This window comes from Stegodyphus dumicola, chromosome 2 (assembly GCF_044657685.1).
Source record: "Stegodyphus dumicola isolate Sdum_Otavi_A_Nest chromosome 2, ASM4465768v1".
Lineage (NCBI taxonomy): Eukaryota > Metazoa > Arthropoda > Arachnida > Araneae > Eresidae > Stegodyphus > Stegodyphus dumicola.
In genome coordinates this window covers 135,735,924-135,758,580 of record NC_140769.1, presented here as the reverse complement: position 1 = coordinate 135,758,580, position 22,657 = coordinate 135,735,924, and the positions used below count along the sequence as shown (strand labels likewise).

The window sequence follows — 22,657 nt, the reverse complement described above, 5'->3', positions numbered from 1 at the left end:
GAAAAAAAATAACTGAAAGGTTTCAGATTTTAAATTCCAAAGGTTTTTTTTTAACGTTTTGTGTGTTATTTTTATTTATTAGATATCATGTTCAACGTACTCAAACTATAAAATTCAGTTCAACAGCAATATCGCAAATTAATTTTAAAATGAGCATGTCTTTAGAAATTCCGATAGAGTCTTATGCGCTGGAGATAAAAATGTTTTTTTATTTCGTACAGTGTTGCCATTTTGAAATCGTTTAGTGTTTTAATCAAAAATTCGTTAAAGGTTTACAAAATATAAAATCGATAATAAAACATGTTCCAAATTCAAATTAGGGCTTCCACATGCCCATAGTCTATGGAAGATTAAGCTATTCAAATTTTGATGCCTCTAGGTATCGTCGTTTTATCACAATGCGAGAAACATACATACATTTATGCAAATTCTTCATTATTTAATTTCTTTAAATATAAGACAGGCGATAATATACGGTGGCAACGATTTGAAAAGTGATACAGCCTTTTACAGTTTTCAACGCAAAATTCGAAAACGAAACTAGTAATTCTTCAGGGCAAATTACCTCTTTGGACTAAAAAAGAAAAATAGCCAGTATATCAGTTTTAAGCATATGTGACTAAAAATACAATCGTACTAGTAAAATGATAGTAAAATTAAGTTACGATAGTTAGTCGTAATGACTTGAATGCGATACGTAATAAATCGTAATTACGACATCGGACGTCTCCACGAGAGTTATGTTAAGAGTAGAACATGATTTTAAGAAGCAACAGAAAAGGTAGCGTAGAAAGGGCGGTAAACTATTTAAATTCTTTTTATATATAACCTTTTTTTTTTTTTTTTCCAATTGTTATTTAAAATACGTCACTATTTAATTTTGAGTAATATGTGACAAAAATATTGTGAAAACTAAAAAAGCATTTATTTCATTGGTAGCTTCAAAAATTTTTTTTCTTATTTTAAGTATTGTTATTATTGCAACGAAGCTGTTGTCAGCGAAGAATGCGTGTCACGTATAATATGTCATCCAGGTAACCTTGTAAAAATCGCTGTCTATGAAAATGCATTAATATGCATTTGGACATTTGACCTTGGACTCGAAACTTGTAGCTGTTGACCTAACCCTCTGCCGTCGGAAAATTTAATACTAGAGAACCGCAACACCCTTTTTATAGAACGAGCTTTTAAATAGCGATTCATACGCAATAGCGTAAATAATACGAAAAAATAGATATTGAACGAAAAATCGGTTTTTAAAAAACCTATGATAATAATTTTTATCAGATTTCGGGAGGAAAAAAAAGCAAAGAGAAAGTCAAATTCTCTCTACACGCGAAAAAAATCGCAGACCACCGAAACCATGCATAGAAGAGCACTATCACGTGACTCTGAACTGAGCTATTTAGCTAACATTGCTATGCTCATTTCAGTTTATACATCTTTGCTTATGTTATGAACTATCAGATTACATTCTTAGATTATTTTTTTAAAGTGAAATTTGCACCTGTGGTCAAAACCATTGAGAAGAAAAAAGGATGGCTATAGCAAAAATGTATGGTTTCTCCCATTTTATATAAGATTTTATAGAACTTTTAGGATTTAAAAAAAGAAGTATTTTAAATTTTTTAACAGAGTTTTGTTATTGTTTAATAAATTTGTATAATCGCAGTAGTTCATTGCTGGCCATCTGAAATGCAGCATCACGAAGATAAGGCGTGTCAAAGCCTTAGTTATTGAACAAAAATAAATTCATTAAAATTATAGCTGCGATTGGTTTGCAGAGCATAATGAAAGCAGTCTTTGGTATAGCCAACTAGGGATGACATTAACCCTACGATACGCGCCGGCATTCAAAGAAAAAAATATTTGGATGTGTTATGTTTGCCTATGTTGCCGTCCAGAGGGGATAGTGGTTAATGATTCTGACTGTCGTACCGAAACGCCCGGACTCAAATCCCAGAGAAGGCATGATGGAAAATCTAACAGCCCTGTACAAACCGAATTAGTTTAGTCTATTACTGTTACCCTATTATAATGTATTTGTTTCATTAAGTGTACCATATATTAAGATGTCATTACCTGGGATGCCATTGCCTAGATAAATAATAGGCTGCCGAAGATAGCAGACCTGGTTCTGTGGAGTGGAACAACACAGCCTTAAATTGGAAGAAAAAGGTAGTAAAAGTGAAAACAAAACGTGGTGATTTTATTATGACCATTTGGTGTTGCCCTTACTTTTACCTCTACCTGTTTACATATGTTTCCAAACTTCGTTACAGCGTAGCCGCGGGGCTGTATCATAGGACACTCGGTAACCAGACGTGATTGATGGGCGATGAATCATGAGAACGAACGGGCCAAGGCAGTAGTGATATCTTGTATTCATGGAGAATTGTTGAAGGATATAGTCGCAAACTGTGCTCTTGGTGCTTGGCCACCGACAAGCCTTAGAGGTAAAGGAAGGGCAACAGGTTCCAAGACTTCAGAGATATATTAGTGGCTGTTGAGTGTATTGGTAATGCGTATGAGGTGAGTGCGGGAGAAAACATTCAGTGGCAATCCAAACCATAACTCCAAGTAATGGAACCTACCGATCCATTATGTGGAGTTAGGCTACTTGGAATTAGAGTGGGCTACATAATGCAAGGGAGTTAAATCTTGGAGATATAGAGTCTTAGAAGGGGATAGGCAGATTAGTCTAGGTACATAAATACATAATGTTTTAGTCAAGGATACATATACAGTCTAGGATACAAAGTCTATCGGATCTGATCGTCATGGAGTCTTAAGCAGAATCGAGATTCTTCTAAAAGGAAATGTCGCCTTTTGTTTGTCCATGTGCGATATTCAAAGCATCATTGCACCGACTTGGTTAACGTATTCTGTCAATAATTATCGCAGCAATGGAAATTTTGCTAGGATTCCCCTGCCTATCGGATAATGCCGCATTATACGTGCTGTCACAAGTTTTTGCGCAACAGACCGTTATTCAGGCGGAACATTGCTGTGCAGTTCATCATTACCACACGAACGACGTTCTTGTCTTTCCGTTTGGTGATGTGACGAGGCATGTGCTGTCGCTCACTTAGTTGTTCTTGCAGCCATCATGGCATAACTGTGGCTCGATTTTGTCCAAGACGAGCACCGAATTTTCGAAGGGGTAATTTTCCATCATCATAAGCTACAATTCTTTCTTTATCAAACCCAGAAACTTGCTTGAATGACTGTCGCCTTTTACCTACGATTCACGTTGAAACTCTCAAAACAGAGGAAAAATACATAATTATTTATGTATTTTTCCTCTGTTTCGAGAGTTTATTATATAATAAACAGAGGAAAAATACATAATTACAATATTTAAAACAGCTTAGAAATATGGGTCTGCAATCAACAGTTCCAGAAATAAAACCCATGTAAGGACTTTGATGAATACTCTGTAATACCGTAGATAAAAAAATTCCTATATGGATTGTCAGCAATGTGCTCTAGTATTTATTTGTAATGATAAGGTTTTATCGGTGAGAGAAAAGAGATAAGAGAGACCTCATTGAGTAAATTCGTAATTTGTTGATATATTCCACAGTATGTTGCACATGGATCCATAGGACTCAATCATTCTTTAAAATTAAGATAATTTTCACATTTGGTCAATTATCTCTATAAATGACTGACAAATTTTGATGGGATAAGCTAACATAGGCTGATAGAATATAAAACATATTATGTGGACAACACATTACTTGTACGGCCTATTAAAATGTACATATTTTTTTCTGCACTTCCTTTAAACTTATTCCCTCGAATTATTCTAATTAAATTAACAGATTCCTCGAGGCAAGTTGAAAATGACATCAAAAAGTGAAAATTTTGAAATTAAAATTCCTGGTCGATTTTTGGCGTAAGGAGTCAGATTTCATAAAATTTTATTTTATAATATCGAACATAAAACTTTCGAAATTAAGTAAAGGAACTGAGAGGCCGCATAAAAATTAAATTCGGTATTCGTCCAAAAGTCTTCTTATTACTTTTAAATTTGGCATGAATATTTTCGTCATTTAAAACACTTCTGTAATTGGTGGTATATGTTTACGATATGTCTTTGCAATCGTTATCTATGACCAACGTTTGCAAAAATAAACGCCTTTTTAAAGATTTTTAAGCCGTGTAAGGGCGCTGGGAATATATATACACTGATGGGAACCAAAACCCATTGTGATTATATATATTTTTCAATGAACTCGTCTGGATGACATGAAGGGCACGTGATTTAGCTGGTGTGCTGGAGAAGTTTAAGAAACATTCTTGCGATTACTTTTGCGAGTTATGGGAAAAGGTGCTTATCCAAGCGAATTTGACAGAGGGCAAATTGTAATGGCCCGAAGACTGATAGCCCGATATAATGCAGGTCCAAGTGCAAGTGTTTCGAAACACTTAGCGCAGCAGACGGCCTATTCGTGTGTTTCTGTTGAGCAAATATCATTGTCAACTATTCCTACAATGGGTTCAGGAACATCGAGATTGGACCGTGGATAAGTGGAAGAACGTTGCCTAGTCGGTTGAATCACGATTTCTCCTCCATAACACCGTTTGTCGTGTAAAGTACGCAGACTCCCAGGCGTGCAACTGTTCCCTTCCCTGTAAAGCAGGTCATACACAGGCGGTATTATGCTTTGGGGGGCATTCTCATGGATAGGTCTGGGTCCTTTAGCTGTGGTTGAACAGACCATGAAAGCTGCAGATTATTTGAAAATGATTGCGGATCAATTGCAGCCTTACATAGCCTCTGTCTTCCCAACTGGAAAGAGAATCTTCTAACAGGACAGTGCCCCATGTCACAAGGCTCTAAGTGTGTTGGAGTGGTTCGAGAAGCATAAAGATGAATTCCAATTAATGTCTTGGCCCCACCTAACTCCAGGATCTTAACCCGACAGAGCACATTTGAGATGTCATGGAGCGGCAGCTCAGAATTCAAACACCACCATGACGGAATATGCCGATTTTGTGTGACCGCTGCTCAGACATTTGGTACAACCTTTCTTCAATCATTTACCAAGGACTTGTGGCATCAGTTTTAAGGCGGGTTGTAGCTGTTTCGCAGACCAAAGCGCTCGCTATGCGTTATGGAGTAGATGTTCATAATATTTGATCTCTTCAGTGTATATAATATATTGTTACGGATTTGGTATTTAAATAGCTTATGTTAGTTGAATTGTAAATTAAATGGTTTTATTTCCCGCGCAGTGCAACGCGTGACGAATATTAAAAGAAAGCTAAGCTGGAAAATTAAAAATACAAGTGTGTGCATTTAACATTTAATAAATAAATATCTCATGGACTGGAGGAAACAGCGTTTGCCAAAGTCCTCATCTCCTTTCTTCTTGCTTAAAAAGCAAGATTGATACTGATACAGATTGAAATAAATATCTCTTTTTGATTTCGATAAATTGCTAGAACAATCTTGCGCGTGATTTAAAAAGCTTATAAAAAGGAGGAAAACCTCTCAATTGAGTGAGTCGTTGTTTTAAGAGTTTGTTTAGAAAACTGCTCTTGTTGACGGTAGCGAATTCGCGGATTAGCTTTCTCTAGCTGTTTAAGTTTTGTTGAACGTTTGAGTAGTTAAAAGATAACTACTGTGATATATTGTAATACTGCACGAATATTTGAAGAAATTTAAGCATTTTTGTTGTGATAATAATAAATTTGTTCATTTTTCACCGGCCTTGTGCATTCATTTCGTAACGAACCCGTACGCACGCAACAGTTTTTGGTGTCAGAAGTGGGATTTGAATGCCAATAACAAGAGCGATGGAAGAACAGTTCAGGCAGTTGATATCAGCCTTTGCCTCGTTGAAAGAAGATATGAAATCTAATCAGGAAAAGATTGAAGCGGGACAGGAAGAAATGAAAGAGAAGATGGAAGCTGCTCAGGAAAAGATGAAAGATTCTGTTAAAGATGAGATGAAATGCATTAAGGAAGAAATGAAAGCCGTTCAAGCTGGTCAAGAAAAGATTGAAGCAGGTCAAGAAGAAATGAAAAGAGAAATTACCTGCATAATAGAAAACAAGTTTGAGGCTATGTAAAATAGAATGAACATGGTTGAAAATAGAGTTGGAGAAATTGAAGAAAAGGTTTCTGCTGTTCAACTCCAAATCGAACAACAAATTGATGACAGGATTTCAGCAATTTCGAAAGAAGTCGATACTTTAAAGAAGTTCGTAGCAACGGCAGGGAGCAATTCTGATAGTTTCAAATTTTTACCTATGCCTCCTCGTCCCTCTTTGAAGTTATCCACTTATGATGGGAAGACCTCCTAGCAAGTGTATAAAACACAATTTTCTATAGTGGCGAATGCGAATGGATGGGATTCCCAACCTAAGGCCTGCCATCTCGCCGCTTCTCTGAGAGCAGACGCAGCGGTTATCCTGCAGACGCTTCCCGAAAACCAAAGACTTGACTTCGAAGCTCTATCCGGCGCATTGGAGCTGCGCTTTGGCGAGAAATGTTTAAAAGCTTATAGCAGACTTCAATTAAAATTCCGTCAACAGAAGCCCACGGAATCACTCCAGGAACTCGCCCCGGATGTTGAAGGCTGTCCCACCTCGCCTTTACGGAGTGCCCGAGAGAAACGAGGGAAATCCTGTCGCTGTAATATTTCATCGATGGCATCCGGGATCCTGAAATACAGAAAGCTATACGAATGGCAGATGTGAAGGATATAAAACTGCTCTGTTGTGCGCCATGAAATTTGAGGCAGCCTAGCAAGCAACTCATAGAGACCGCTACCCAGTCAGAGCTATGCGAGTCCACGAGCCAGTGGATCAACTGATGGCTCGTTTAGATGATTTAGCTAGAGAAGTCAGTGCTTTGATAAGGAGTAGGAATGAGAACAAAGTGGCTCTAAGGTGTTGGAAATGTGGTATTGAAAGGAATATACGACGGCAATGCAGACCCCAGGGCGCGGATAATAAAACGGATGATTTGACAAGACCAGTGAATGCCTTGAGACGGAATATTGGTGAGAAGAAACCAACCCTAAAGTGCTGGAACTGCGGTGTTGAAGGCCACATACGAAGGAACTGCAGAACACCCCAGAGCACGGAAAATAAGAGAGGCGGGTTAAATAGATAATTAAATGCGATGGGACAGAAAAGGATTGACAAGAAACCAAAGTGCTGGAACTGTGGAACTGAAGGCCACGTACGAAAGAATTGCAGAACACGCCAGGGTACGGAAATTGAGACCATTTCTCAGCAACGACGCAGGAAACAAATTAATGATCATATCAAGGACCGGAAGTTGCCACATAATGAAAAACCTTGTCTTAAAGCACTCAAGATTTCTACGGTGAGTGGCAACAGTAACGGACTGTCCATCAATGGGCATATTGATGGAGTTCCTTGCAATATGATCATTGACACAGGAGCTAATGTTACCATCATTAGGAAAGATGTAGCTGAACAGTTTAAAGATAAACTTATTTGGACGCCATCCTGTGTTACCCTTCAGACTGCGTCTGGTGACAAGATCGAGATAGCTGGGATGTTAAACGTGAACATCGCGTTTGGAAGTGCCGCCTACTATCACACGGCATATGTGGCGGATATTACAGATCCATGCATACTCGGACTGGACTTTTTAAGGAAATGCAATATTTCCTTAGACTTCAAAAACAACAAACTGCTTTCAGGATCTGAAGACATAACTATCCATCCTCAGAAGGGATCCTCACCTGGAAATGCCGAAGCTTTGTCCGAAAGAACCAGCTCGAGAAGCTGCCGAAATCATACTAGAGTCGGAGTGAAACACCAGACTACCGGCTATTCTCCATCTCAGATGCTTTTCGGTCGAGACCTTCTTTTGCCTTGTGACCGCCATACGAATGCGCCTTCATCGCCTGAGGAATACGTCCAAGATGTCCAGGCCCGGTTTGAAGTGATGCACCGTTCTGCACGAAAGCGAGTCAACTTGGCGACGGAGAAAGTGAAGACGAGATACGACACGAGAGCTACTGGACACAGATTCAACGAGGGAGACAAGGTGTGGTTGTGGAACCTGATTCGACGAAAAGGAGTCAGGCCTAAATTACAGTCACCTTGGGATGGTCCGTACATGGTCCTAAACAGGCTGAATGACCTCGTAGTTCGGATCCGTAAGTCTTCGAACTATGAACCTAAAGTCGTTCATTACGACAGGTTAGCTCATTACTATGGCCATAGTACGTAGTGTAAATAATTGTAAATAGTATAAGACCATGGTCCTTTTTGTTTTTAAATGTGTATTTGATTTGATTGTATTTAGTATTTGATTTGCATTTAGTATTTGATTTATATTTAGTATTTGTTTTGTATTTAGTATTTGATAGCATTTGATTTGTTTAAGCTGGTTATTGCATTTATTCTTCGTGTTGTTTGATATTGTAATGTAATGTTTATGCTTCAGTTGCATTTATGTCTCAGTTATAAGTTTGACTTCCTGTCCAGGGATTGTACTGCCCGGGACGTGCAGTCAGTCCTTGGGAAGGGGGGCAGTGTTACGGATTTGGTATTTAAATAGCTTATGCTAGTTGAATTGTAAATTAAATGGTTTTATTTCCAGCGCAGTGCAGCGCGTGACGAATATTAAAAGAAAGCTGAGCCGGAAAATTGAAAATACAAGACCGGGTGCATGTAACATTTAATAAGTATCTCTTTTTGATTTCGAGAAATTACTAGAAAATTCTCGCAAGCGATTTTAAAATCTTATAAAAGGAGGAAAACCTCTCAGATCGTGGTAGTTACTTTGTTTGTTGTTGTTTAGGAAACTGCTCTTGTTGACTGTAGCGATTTGTTAGCTTTCTTTAGCTGTTTTGAATTAAGTTCTTTTGAACGTTTGAGTAGTTAAAAGATAACTACTGTGATATATTGTAGTACTGCACGAATATTTAATTTAAACATTTTTGTTGTGATAATAATAAATTTGTTCATTTTTCACTGGACTTGTGCATTCATTTCGTAACGAACCCGTACGCACGCAACAATATATTTCGTACTGCCGATTGTAATAAAAAAGGGAGGTGCACAACCAGATGTTATAGGAGTCCCAATTCGAGTGAATCTGTAACATTTTGAAATACGTTAAGGGATTCAAAGTCCTTTATTCTTTCCGTATGTACAGATGTCATGCACAAAAATGTGAAAATGGGTTCGGAAGCGGACATTTCCGTTGTAATTTGATAACCGATTTTTTTCTTTTTAGTTCATAATAATCGTTAATTTTGTACGAGGAAGTAAAAATATGCCATTCCACAGTTATGGTATATACGCATGATCGTGTGTAAGTATGTCGAGCCAGACAGAGGTAGCAAGATTTAAAAAAAAAAAAAAAAAAAAAAAAAAAATGAAGCCAATAGGAGATATAGCCTTATTTAGCAGTGATACATTTCTCACAAGATGCTTTTATACTAGGAATGAGACAGTTTACAAGTCTTTATGGCAGACGGCTTCGCTTCTGTAGCAGCACTGTTTTTTTCGTCCTAGAGGGTTCTGGTAGGGAAAAGAAATATTGCATTTGCCCTCTCAAAAATGTTCTAATCAATGTTCTATAGGGTCTCGTTTGAGATGTCTCTAGTTCAGTCTATCAATTTAAATTATTCAATTTCTAGAAAATCATTCACTGTTTTATCTGTATGTGGATGAGCGTTGTAGTCCGTTAAAATGAACTGAGAATCAATTGTAACCTTGAAAAGGAGAACACAAAGCTATCTGCTTAGATGGATGGATGGATGCCTTCTTGGAGGACTTTCTAAGGAAAAATGGTTCGTATATACTAACATTACGCGCTGAGAAAATTACCATATTCCCCATGCAGCCAGCTTATTCTCTGGGATTCTAACGTTGGAACGAACTACCAGTGTTGAAGCGATTTTATTGCTCGGTAGCTGGTGAGCTGGCTAATGATAAGAAATACTTATGTTGGTATTTCTGAAGCCATGAGTTCAATTTAAAGGATTCCGCTTGTTGTGTAGAGCTAAAAAATAATCGAACTGCTTCATGCTCGATATATAACATGTAGTGTTACTTTTTCAAATAGTTAGAATAATGTTGCAAGTGTTCATAAAATTATCAGTATGATATATTATAAGTTAAATAAATGGATTTGAAATTATACAAATTGTACCGATTAGATTGATTATTAATTAAACTGGATCAAACATCACCTGCGGTTTGATGATTAACGGTATAGATCCGTGTACATCAAGCATGACCTTTATTAATGGTGTAAGTCCATGTAATAAGTTTACATATATAGTTAAAATAATTTCAACCGAAGAACTTTGGTAATCTATGAATTGATCATCGTCACCTGCGGGTTGCTCGTCACCTGAGGGTTGATGACTAGCGGTATAGATCCGTGCAACATCAAGCATGACCTTCATTAATGGTGTAAGTCCATGTAATAAGCTTAGATACATAGTTAAAATAATTTGAACAGAAGAACATTGGTAATCTATGAATTGATCTTCGTCACCTGCGGGTTGATGATTAACGGTATAAATCCGTGTACATCAGGCATGACCTTCATTAATGGTGTAAGTCCATGTAATAAGTTTACATATATAGTTAAAATAATTTGAACCGAAGAGCATTGATAATTTACGAATTGATCATCACTGATCGCCAACACATTGGTCACTGGTGTGCGGCGGTGCAATAAGCTTAAGTAAATTATAAAAATAAAATTGAACAAAAGGTTAGAGTTAACTAATGGTTTGACTGCCATTAGAACTGAGATTTACAATGTTCTTTGCACCTGCATTATTTGTCAAGGCACATGAATGACAAGTGCATGACAGTACGGTACCGTTGCGCTCCAAAATCTTAGAAGATTCATCTGAGGACATTTTCAACGTTCAAAACGGAACACTATTACAACAACGCCATCTTCATAAAGTTGAAGGCAACTTTATGCAAGCTGGCCCCTGTTCGGAAAGAGAAAAACCTACATAAGTGTGGCTTAGCGTAAAGGTGATCACTTATGAAGATAAACTTCTAATTTTAAAAAACCCAGAAAAACATTGCAGACGAAAACAATGCAGAAAAAATGAACGTAAGGGGAACATCGTCATACCGTGGGAGGAAATACAGCAAGGAGACATATCGCATTTCTAAAAGAACGTCGTAGAAATAAAGCATTGTAAAAACTTCGCAGTTTTAATATCGTGGGACAAAAATAAAGCACCTACGAATTATTAGATTATCAAGACAGCAATAGAATGCAATAATCTTAAATCCAGGTTACCCTTAAGAAGGTTCCTATCCTTTCAAACAGTGGATGACCTACATAAAGATGACAACACATTTATGCGGGGCTACCTATAAGAAGTGGTCTTGTTCAAAATCTATTGCAGATTCAAAATACCAGCTCTTTTAAAACCTGATACAAAAAAGATCATTTTAATGAAACATAATGTTTCAAAACTGTGTCCCAAAATCTGTTTACGAAACTCGTTTCCGGATGAGATCCAGAAGCATATTATGAAATAAGGACGTTGCTAATGACAATGCTTTGTCTTCCGTTCTCGCGGTAATTGGTTTTTCGATTGCTCTGAAGTGCCTGTTACTGGTGTTGTGAATCAGTTCGGAGAATCAAGGGCAATTCGTTGGACGTGGCTTATGCTCATGTTTCTGATGTCAGCATTCATTCACGGAAATTTCAGTTGTAGCGTAGTACTGTAGTTCTTGCAACTCAGTTGGAGTATGTCGGGATTGCAATGTTTTGACCAATTAAATGATTGCCCAATTATCAAAAGTTTTTAATTTATTTTTATAAAATTATTACAGTACATTTGAAAGTGTAACAATCTGAATAACTAAAACCCAGTATTAGTATTTGAGTAATTTTGATATTAATCGAAATGATACTTATATATATTCAAATAGGACAAAAAGTCTGAAATGGCTCAGATTTTAACGGTCACCATGAAGAGTTTGTTAGGGTTTTTCTATGCTCTCGCTGAGCTAGCAATATACCAGTCTGCTGCTGTATTCACTCCTAACCCAATTCTTTTGACTTTTTAGCTGTATTATTTAGCATCATTTTCTTCGCACTTACGTCATATAAATTCAGCAGCAAAATTACAAAAATTTTAAAAGCAGCATGTGTTAAGAATTCCTTATGAAGTGTCAAGTATTGCCATACATGTTTGTATTTTTTGCAGTCTTTCTCAGTTTATTATTTCATGCACATTTTTCTTAGTAATATGGCTTGTAAAACCTTTTTTTTTTTTTTTTTTTTGTCTTTTTATTATTAACGTTTTGTACGTTTACTTTATGTATTAATATCACGTTCTTGGCGCTTACGCTACATAAAATTCGATTCAACAACAAAATATTTGAAAACGGCACATCTTTAGAATTTCCGACAGAAAGTCTCACGCGCTGAAGATATCAATATTTTAATACTTACAATATCAATATTTTAATACACTGCTTGCTTTCAAATCGTCGAGTTTGTTAAAAATTCATGAAAGGTTTGCAAAATATGAAATATAAAATTCGAAATTAAAAATTCGGGCTACGAGGTGGACATGCTTGGATGGAGACTACGTTATTTAAAATTTAATGTCCCTAGGCACCGCCTTTTCTTCACAGAGCGAGAAACATACATACATTCATGCAGATTCTTTACTTAATTTTTTTTAAGTAATACAGTACGATAATATTTGGCGCCAATAATTTGAAAAGTGATTCAGACATTTGAAGTGATACGCCGTTAAATCCCGTTTCGAGATTGATGCCCTATTCGGGCTAATACTCTTTTGGGCTAAAAAAGGTAAGACTTAAAAAGCCAATTTTCCTTAGCCTTTTGGGCTAAAAAAGGCAAAGCCAATTTTCCTTAGCCTACGAAATCCTTAATATATCAAAAAACCTCGCTTAAACTGAAATAATAATTTCTTAGATTAAAGGTCAGGTAGTAATGTTGACAATGACGCGCTCGCAACTAATCCAAAGACGCTAACCTAGCGAAACAAAAATAATTTATTGACATCAAACTTCCTAAGACACGCCTCCGACAGCTGATAAACAGAAACATAAGTTATAGGTTTACACTTGATCTGGTAAAGCTATTTTATTTAGTCCATTAACCCTAACTAACAAATGTGAAGCGAATTTTTCCTACACCTGTGAACAAGGAAAAGTTTTCAGAAGGTTAAAAGAACTTAATTTACAAAAACGTTAATAAACAAAATTAATTAAAGGAAAATATGAAAGGTTTCAGATTTTAAATTACGACCAAAGAAGCTTTTTTTAACATTTTGTCTGTTACCGTAATTATTAAATATTACTTTCTTAGCACTTAAACCATAAAATTCAGTTCAAGAGCAATATCGCAAAATAATTTTAAATTGAGCATATCTTTAGAATTTCCGATACAGAGTCTCGCGCGTTGGAAAATAAAAATGTTTTTCCTGTACAACGTTGCCATTGCTCGCTTTGAAATCCTTGAGTTTGTTAATCAAAAATTCGTTAAAGTTTTACAAAATATGAAATCGATAATAAAACAAATTTCAAATTTGGGCTTCCACGTGCCCATATTCGCAGTAGGATTACGTCATTCAAAATTAGATGGCTCTAGGTACCGTTGTTTTATCACAATGCCAGAAATATGAATACATTTATGCAGATTTTTCATTATTTAATTTTTTCAAATATGATGCAGGACTCTAACATTTGGTGGCAACAGTTTGAAAACTGAAACGGACATTTATGGTGAACCAACGCAAAATCGCAAAACGAAAACAATAGTCCTTCAGTGACAAAGCCCCTTTAGACTAATAAATTAATAAACATACTTTAGAACATAAGGGTGCTGTCTTGTGCTACAGTTTCCACAATTCGAACTGATGCGAAATAAATAAAACAGTCTGAATTAAACCAAAAATTAAATTGAAGTCAGAAACTACAAAATTAAATACTATTAGAAGATGGCTTATTAACTTTACCGGAGGGTCAGAAATAAAATGTGGGCAGCGAGAAACAGCAAAGCCGAATAATTACAGAGCTGGCAGGAAACTAACTACCTAGCGCCCACGCGATGCCAGAGACACTCTCTGTTTTAAAATACCAAAACCTCAGTTTAAATATTCACTGCCACTTTGCATTCTAGTGAGAAAAACGGAAAATAGTAGTTATCGTAAAGACTGAAGTTATAAAAACTGATTCATTAATATAAGATTCCCTACACAGTGCTGCTCAGACGATATAGTGATTAGGGAAGCCGACTGAGATACCAAAAGACACTAGTTCGAATCCCGAAAAAGGCATGGATGTAAACTGTCTTTCCTCTAATAGGGGGTAACGGTGGCCGCCTATTTGTTGCCTCCATGATAAAATGGCCACCACTTGTGGTCTTAGTAGTGGCAAAAGCATAAAATGGCTAGTGCCCTCCATAAAAAAAAAAAAAAAAGATTCTCTACAAAGTGATAAATAGCAAAATGAATGGAACACCGCCACAACAGATCGACGAACCTATAACTGTATCTATTATTTTGACACAAGAAGCAGCAAATTCTTTCTAACCCATATACAAAATATTTTTACTGGTTAAAATGGTCCATATACAAAATATTTTTACAACAGAAAATTCATAAATAGTAAAGTGAAGAAAATTTTGTAATAATGCAGAGGTATCTGCAACATAAAATACTAAAACTACAACAAAGCTCAACTCCCTGGATTTGAACTATGTCTAATAACGCCTTAATCCCTCCTAATTTGCAAATGAATGTGTAGAGTGTCCTCGTAGAAACTTTCGAAGTCAGGAAACTGAAGAAATCCGCAATGCCCTCACCGGAATTCGAACTCCGAACCTCCGGAATACGTGTCGAGCGTGTTTCCAGTTACACCATGCGGAAAGGAGGGAACAACATACCTCAGATACTTCCTCTTTTATAGGGCGACTGGGGATGAGAAGAATCTAATCGTCAAATCGTAGTGGTGACGAATTATGGTCCGTCACCTTTTTAGTTCGGACGAAACATGCAAAGCCATTTTGGATTTTTTCATTCACGAAACTTTTCAGTCAGAACTCAAGAAGCTATAGATATCAGCCGAGATCTCTCACCGAGATTCGAACTCCGAACCTTTGAATATGCATCGAGTGTACTCTTGTTGTCTTGTCCATAAATTGTCCATATTACATGGAATAATGGTTGCTAGAGCCTACTCCGAAGATAGGTTGGACAATTTATCTAAATTATTTTCCGCCCTCCAAATTTTGAGGGAGAGCACCACGGATCCCCCACCCTCCAATCCATGCGAGAGGACTTTCGGTTCGCCGCATATCTAGAGTGCCGCCATGCCGCATCGACACTATGCATTTACAAACATCCATGTCTTACCCGGGATTCGAATCCGGGCCTTTCGGTACCGCAGTAGATTCCCCTTCATCTGGGTGCCCGCTCATACGGGAATAGAAGGAAATGAGAGAACAGATGTTGTCGCAAAGGAAGTATCAACTTTGCGAGAAATCCCGACCCTTAGGCCAGTCTCGGACCTAAAGAGTCGGACATACCATCAGCTCCTAAGAATATGGCAAGAACGTTGGGATCAAGCCTCCACAGGGAGACGTGTTTACAATCTCATTCCCAAAGTCAAGACAACAATCCAAACTAATAGCAATTACATGACGTATTTCCTCACTTGTCATGGGCCCTTTCCTTCATACCTCTGCCGCTTTGGCTTGAGAGAAAATGGTAACTGCGAATGTGGAGAGGAGGGTCATCCAGATCATTTTGTGTTCTCCTGCCCACACACAGCACTTAACAGCCTCAAGCAACCAGGAGACAGATTCTGGCCAAATTGGTTCCAGAATCTACAAAGTAACGGAGTTGCCCAGCGGAAACTGAAAACAATAATTGACTACTGTACTAGCAATTACTCTTCTGACAGTGGACGATAGTAGTCATAAAAGTCTATTTAAGCTAGTTCAATATGTCAGCAACAGAATATGTGATATGTATGTTCATTATGTAATTTTGTATTTATGCTGTGCCAGGTTCTCATACATAAAGTTCGTACTGTATCTGAATGTTGTAATGTATATGTACATGTTTATATCTCTTATTTATGGTACCTAATTTATGCTAAGTATCACGCGTAACTCAATGGCATGCTTCTTGTAAACTTTAACTATCATGATAATGTATATGTATGGGTGTATATATCAATATGAGTTGAGAGTATGTATACTTCTATTTGTTTCGGAATATCTATGTATGTAAGCGTGTTTATTTCTGTATATGAGTTTGTATTTATATGTATATACATATATTTTGATTGTACTTTTCTTCAAGTACCTTGTAAGCACATGCATATATTTCTTTGTACATTGTTGTACTCTTCTTCAAGTGCCTTGTATGCACATGTATATATTTCTTTGTACATTGTTGTACTCTTCTTCAAGTGCCTTGTATGTATGTATGTATGCATATCTCTTTTTTTGCATTTTATAAATGTCGTCTGCTCAGCCGGGGCTGCCCAGGGCTGCGGCCTGGTAGCTAGTGGTTTACTCCCGCCGAGTTGGTAATCAATTCTGCATGGATATATCTATACCTGGGTCGGAAGCCAACTCAGCGGTTTACTTCCCTAATTATTTTGTGTTCTTCTGACCACACACAGCACTTAACAGCCTCAAGAAACCAGGAGCCTCAAGCAACCAGGCGAGGGTACTCTTCATTTTTCGTAGCTCTTGCTTCAAAAGAACCTAATCACTTTACAAGTGGTGCTCGAACTAAAAGGTCGTGGACGATAAACTCGTCACCATCAGAATTAGGCGAATGGATTCCTTCAATCCCAACCGCCTTTTAAAAGGGGGGATATATAATGTAGTCTCTCCTTCCTTTCCGTAGGCCTTCGGGGTGTGATTGGAAGCATCCTCGATAAGTATTCGGGAGGTCCGAAGTTCGAATTCCGGCGAGAGCAGTGCTCATTTTTCATGTCTCCGGCATCAATATGCCTAATTACTCTTCAGCAGGTGGTTAGAAATCAGGTAAAGTTCTTGTAGATTAAGAAATTTATCAGGTGTCTTCCGGCTGGGAGAAAAAGCAGTTAAAATGCATACGCAGCTGACGCCGAAAACTTACTATCTGATTTGCGTGCAGAATTGATTAAGAGTTTCATAGAAGGAGCTTTTCCAGTGATCAAATAATTATATTTTCCCCCTATTTTCTGTGGGAATAAGCCAGTGATCGGCATAAACTGTAATGTCCTGTCGACGCGCTGTGTCGGCTGATGTGTTGACGGATATTCTTGGAAAAAGCCGGCGCTTATCTCGAATGGGGGGCGAGAGGTCGAGATACCGTTTGAATCTGCGGGTATCACGACGCGATGGGGTAGAAGCAGCTTTGTCTGCAGACACCGTGGAGTGGTGCTGAGTTCACGTCAAGTAAGTTGTTTAACATTATTCAAGTCCACATGCTTCTATGCTTCAATAATTTGCCTTATTTGCACGTGAAAGGCCTTTCTCAAAAGTTATTCAATGACTGGCAACTCACCGGTTAATATAACTTGACGCAAATCGGTATCCTTTGGTTTAGTTTTATTTTAATAATCCGTTTAAATACATTGTGCTGTTGAAACAATTTATCTAAATTATTCCCTTATCTAAATTTATAATAACCAATGGCCTTTTCCTTCACTTTCGTTTTAATCTTATATTAGTAATCTATCTAACAGATTTTGAGTTGTAAATTTTGTTTATAGTGTATTCAAATGATAATTTTTATGAAGATCTGCAGCATTAGTTTAATGAATAAAAGAGGTTTTTAATGCCATTTAAGAAGTATTTGATGAAGGATTGTTTAATTCATTTTACTTGAATTTTTTTACATAATTAAAATTCCGTATATTTTAAATCAGTTGTTCTGACCCATATTGCTGCATTTCAGAATGTCATACCATCAACTTCTTTTAACAGCGCCTTTCAAGTAATAAGTAAATAGGAAAATTTTTATTGTAATGTGCTGAAAAATGTGTATATGATTTTCAAGTTTATTATCTTTAATACATAATTAGCATTTATATGTTTATTAATGCAGTGATAGCTCTTATCATGGTTACCTCCCTCAGATAACCACATCTGAAAGTAACCAATATTTCTTAAAGCCTAAACAAATACCAGCGTTGAATAATCTATGAAGCAGCCAACTCCGCAGATGGGCATAATTATTTGGATTCGTGGGCGGAGTATTTAGATAAGTTCACTATATAAAAGTCATTAATGTGCTTAGTAAGTATAATGAAGAAAATATTTTTGTAGATTTGGTTTCACTTACGTAATGGCAGAATTGAATATTTTTGTAACCTTTGGGTCCCACGTATAAACCATACCTTTATTTTTTGTAGTTAGTATTTTGTTACAGTTTGAACCTACCAATTTGAGGTTGAATAATTCTTTCCAATAGAACGCAAAATTTGCCCGACTGGGGGGAAGGCGAGATTTTCCACAAATTCAGAACCCTTGCTAAATGTTTATTGCTAAAATAATAGGTAAAATGTTACCCCAATTAATTACTGACTCATGACTACAATGCAGAACTGACTACATTTGTTTTTAAAATTTTATTTGGCTTTAATTTTTCTAAAGCGACAATCGCCCGTGAGATTTACGTAATACGGCATTTAACATCATCCTTTTTCAAAGCAGGCTTAGTTTCGCTTATTTAATTACGGAAAGGCATTAGAGGGCTATCTGCTTCAGGACAGGGGTACCTTCGTCGAGGATTTTCGAAGGGAAACTGACTCGTATACCCGTAACACATGGAGAAAAACACGAAAACGCCCATGCAGCTAATCCGGTAGCCGGAATTCGAACCTCGGACCGAATTACCAGTGTTCAACGACTTTACCTCTCGGTCGCTAGGGGACGTTTTCAAAGTAGGATAGCATATTTCTTATACACAGCAATAAATACAATTGGATAAGATTAATTAAATTAGTGAAGTCATACAGGCGGCCTCACTTCTACAAAAGAACATCTTGAAATGTTTTCCGTGACAATAAAGATACTGTTGCCATCACCTCGATGCATTATCATCAGGCGACGTACATTACCATGCTTAAAACTTGCAGTCCTCCGACGACTTGCGTTTTGAAGGCTGTTAATACCGGGCAGAGTATGAGTGTAAACTTGATCTGTCAAAGAGCTTCCTAAAAGAGTCTGCTGCATTCCTATGACCTCTTCTCTCTCTCGTTGTGGCAATATTCAGTTGCTTTTATTCAGTTTGAAGGATATTACTTCCGCCCAACCGGTTAGCATCGCTAACTGCAGTGCGGAAGGGCCCGTGTTCGAATCCCGGAGAAGGCATGGGTGTTTGTAAATTTATATTGTCCATGTGGCATGCGGCATGGGGGTCTCTAAATCTGGGGCGAGCCGAAAGTCCTTTCGTAAGGGTGGTGGTAGAGGAAGAGGAGGGTGAGAGACTCTCAGACCCATCCCCCCCCGGGGTACTGTCCATCAAAATTTGGGGTGGAACTGAGTCGCAGTATCGCCTGTAAGGTGCTCAAGGTTGTTGCCAACGACAGGCGTATCTTGCGCTCCTTCCCACGAGGAATTTCGTGGGCTCGTGCTGACCATAGGTCTGACAAGTGAGCATTAGTCAACAACGACAGCAACAAGCATCCTACTCCAGAGACCTTTTTTTACAGTCGTATTCGAAAGCTCAAGTTGTTACTCCCATTTTGACTGATTTTAACAGCCTTAAAAATTTGGTTCCTCAGAAGAGCGCGAACATTATGCAAGACACTTTACATCGCGTCATGATAAGTGTACCTGGGAAGTCCCAGTAATACTTTGATTACGCGCAAGACCTCTCCAAAAAAGGTGCACAGTAGAAGTGATGTGCGTTTTTTAAAGCCTAGACTCTGACTAACCGTGTTAGTGCTATGCGTCATCCACCACCCTTTTAGTTCGGGCGCCACTGTAGAGACATTAGGTATTTTGGAAACAGGAGAGATGAAAAATGAGCAATACCCTCTCCGGCAATCTAACCACGAACCTCTGGAATACACGCCCAGCGTGCTGACCACTACACTACAAAGGCATGATAAGAAGGCGGGAGAAATACCTTACAAAGTTCTAGTTAATTTATGTGTTCTTGGCTACTAAAACTTTAGGGAAGTGTTTAGCGACTCTTGGCTGTTCTTACAACTGTAAAATATATGTCCAAAGAATATTAAAATATGCTTTTATTCACTCAAAAAATACTAAAGGACATCCCCTCTCGGGTTTACTGGAAAGTCTCCACTTGGGCTTTAACTTAAGATACAAAATAAGAAACTAAACTAATTTTTACTATGTAAACTTCAACCAAAGCTGTGCAAAGATAAGTAATCGAGTTGGCCCGTAATTAAACCTCGCCGGTAAATACTGACAGACACGTAAGTCTACGGTCGTATGTAGTAAGATAGGCTTAAAGCAACAACGTGGACCGAAAGCACAACAAGCTTTACTGAGAACTTCAGAAGTGACTGAACATCCCATTAAATATTGTTTCTACTTCATTTACATACAACGCGACATTGAAATCTCATTCTGGCAGAGAGTTGTAGGTGGAAAACAAGAATTGACAGGAAATCTTCCACAGTTAAAAATAACTATAATAGATAATTAAAATAATTTCTACATTATGCAAATGCGCGTTAGAAGTGGGTCACATTAAATTTGGCGATCCAGTTCCACTCGGCTGGGATGAAAGTAATTCCATGAAAAGTACAAAGAGATAAGACCATTTTCAGTTCAAAACGGCGACGGCTTTCTCTCGTGGTACGCTTTCGCAAGCCATGAAAATGCAGTCTAGCATCACTTTTGAACATTTGTATTTACAAACAATTAAAACATCTTAAGAGCGTTCACTTCCACCAGCGAGTTGTCTGTCCTCAAGACACTCTCAGATAAGGTCACGCGTCTTTCAGCAGTTTTGCATCTTGTACATAAATACGGTTTTATCGATCCGAGCTTCATCAAAGAACAACATAGTTGGTGGAAAAAAACACATTCTAATCTTCTCATATCTCACTTTTTTTGCAAAAAGGCTGCATTTTCTGTGTGAAGCTGGCAGCATGAAACAGTACAGAACAATTGAAAACTATATATACGGGATGAGCCAACCTTATTTAATGATTTTAAAATTAAAACCAACGGAGTGGAATGTAATTCAAATATTTCTTTTCGTTTATTATAACAAGGCATTTCTCTCTTCAGCCTTTGATGTTTTTATAACATATGAGTATTTTCAAATACTTTTCATCATGTATGCATCACTTCTCCAGTCTCTCATGTAGATTTGACATCGCTTTTTGAGTCACGTTGATTGGTATACATGTAATGTTTTATTATGCCTGCGATTGTTCATTTTTGTTCTTGGTTTTATTACGTCATGCGCTAGTAAGACGTCATATAGCTCAAGAGAATGTGATAACATACTGGTAAGTCTGAGAGAGCATAATTCCGTTACACCATCTTTCTCTTTAGAACTCAGACGACCGAGAAATATTTTTTAGATAAATTGTTCGATTTTGATGAAGGCATATTTTCTCGAGATCTATTTCATGACAATATGATTCTGGAAGTTCTGAAACATCTGTAACATGTGCTGCTTGTAGAGCTATTAGGTTATTCTAAACCAGGAGACATGAAAATGAAAAATGCTCTCGCCGGGACTCGAACCTGGACCAGCCGAGTATGCTACCGTTATACTACGAAGGCATGCTTAGGAGGAGGGAGGAAAACATTGTACACTCCCCCTCTTAAAGGGCGACTGGGGATTAGGGGAAGTCGCCAAATCCTAGAGGTGAAGAATCATCATCCACCGACTTTCCACCTTTTAGTTCCGGCGCCACTATAATGTCATTAGGACTTTTTTTAAGCAGGAGACATGAAAAATCAGCAATGCCCTCACCGGGACTTGAACCTCGATCTCTCGAATGCGCGCGGAGTATGCTACCGTTACACCACAAAGACATGCTGGAAGGAGAGCGAAAATACCTTATAATATAAACAGAGATTAAGAGAATAAAATAAATGTCTGTTCCCTTTATTTACTAAATATCATGTTCTTCACACTTAAACAATAACATTGAATTCAATAACAATATCGCAAAATAATTTTAAAATGGGCATGTCTTTAGAATTTCCGATACACAGTCTCGCGTGCTGGAGATAAAAAGATTTTTTATTTCTCAGATTTCTTACGAACAAATGCATATTATTTATATCCAGAGAACCTATAAACATGCTACTGTTAGATGATCATTTGATCGAAACAGTGACAAAGTCAACTGTTCTCACGAAAGCCAGATATCTGTGAAATATAAAAGTCACAAAAACTCCTCTTGACTCTGAATCATACTCAAGGTCTCATCTCTGAATTTGATTTGATGCGTGTGTCTGAAGAGGAGGTTGTAGAATTGAAAGATAAGGAATGTTTATGCATCCAGGCTGATAAAAACGCGCAGAGGTAATCAACTGTACTCAGGAAAAGCACGTAAAATATACACTCAGAACCCCTCACCTTCCCCAGAGCATCACAGCCAGATACGGGCAGTGTCTTGTTAGGCCATTAGGCTCAAAACTAATGTATTGCCTCCAGTGTTAGTTATCTTGGCACACGAAAAC

General features: G+C 37.6%; 2 protein-coding genes across 4 annotated transcripts in view; one reads left to right on the top strand and one right to left on the bottom strand.

Annotated features, from left to right (window-relative positions):
* The window catches only part of LOC118195308 (uncharacterized), a 294,732-nt gene that overhangs the window by 99,219 nt on the left and 172,856 nt on the right, over positions 1-22,657 (bottom strand). The gene's annotated exons all lie outside the window — the stretch shown is intronic.
* Positions 1-22,657, top strand: part of LOC118199623 (monocarboxylate transporter 12-B-like) — a 173,923-nt gene that overhangs the window by 28,133 nt on the left and 123,133 nt on the right. Inside the window, exon 1 of one of the 3 annotated variants that reach the window (XM_085811145.1) lies at positions 17,289-17,428. The exons of the other annotated variants lie outside the window; for them this stretch is intronic. The gene's annotated coding sequence lies outside the window, so the exon portion shown is untranslated. Of the gene's footprint in view, positions 1-17,288; positions 17,429-22,657 lie in introns of those variants that run through there. 3 annotated transcript variants of the gene reach the window in all.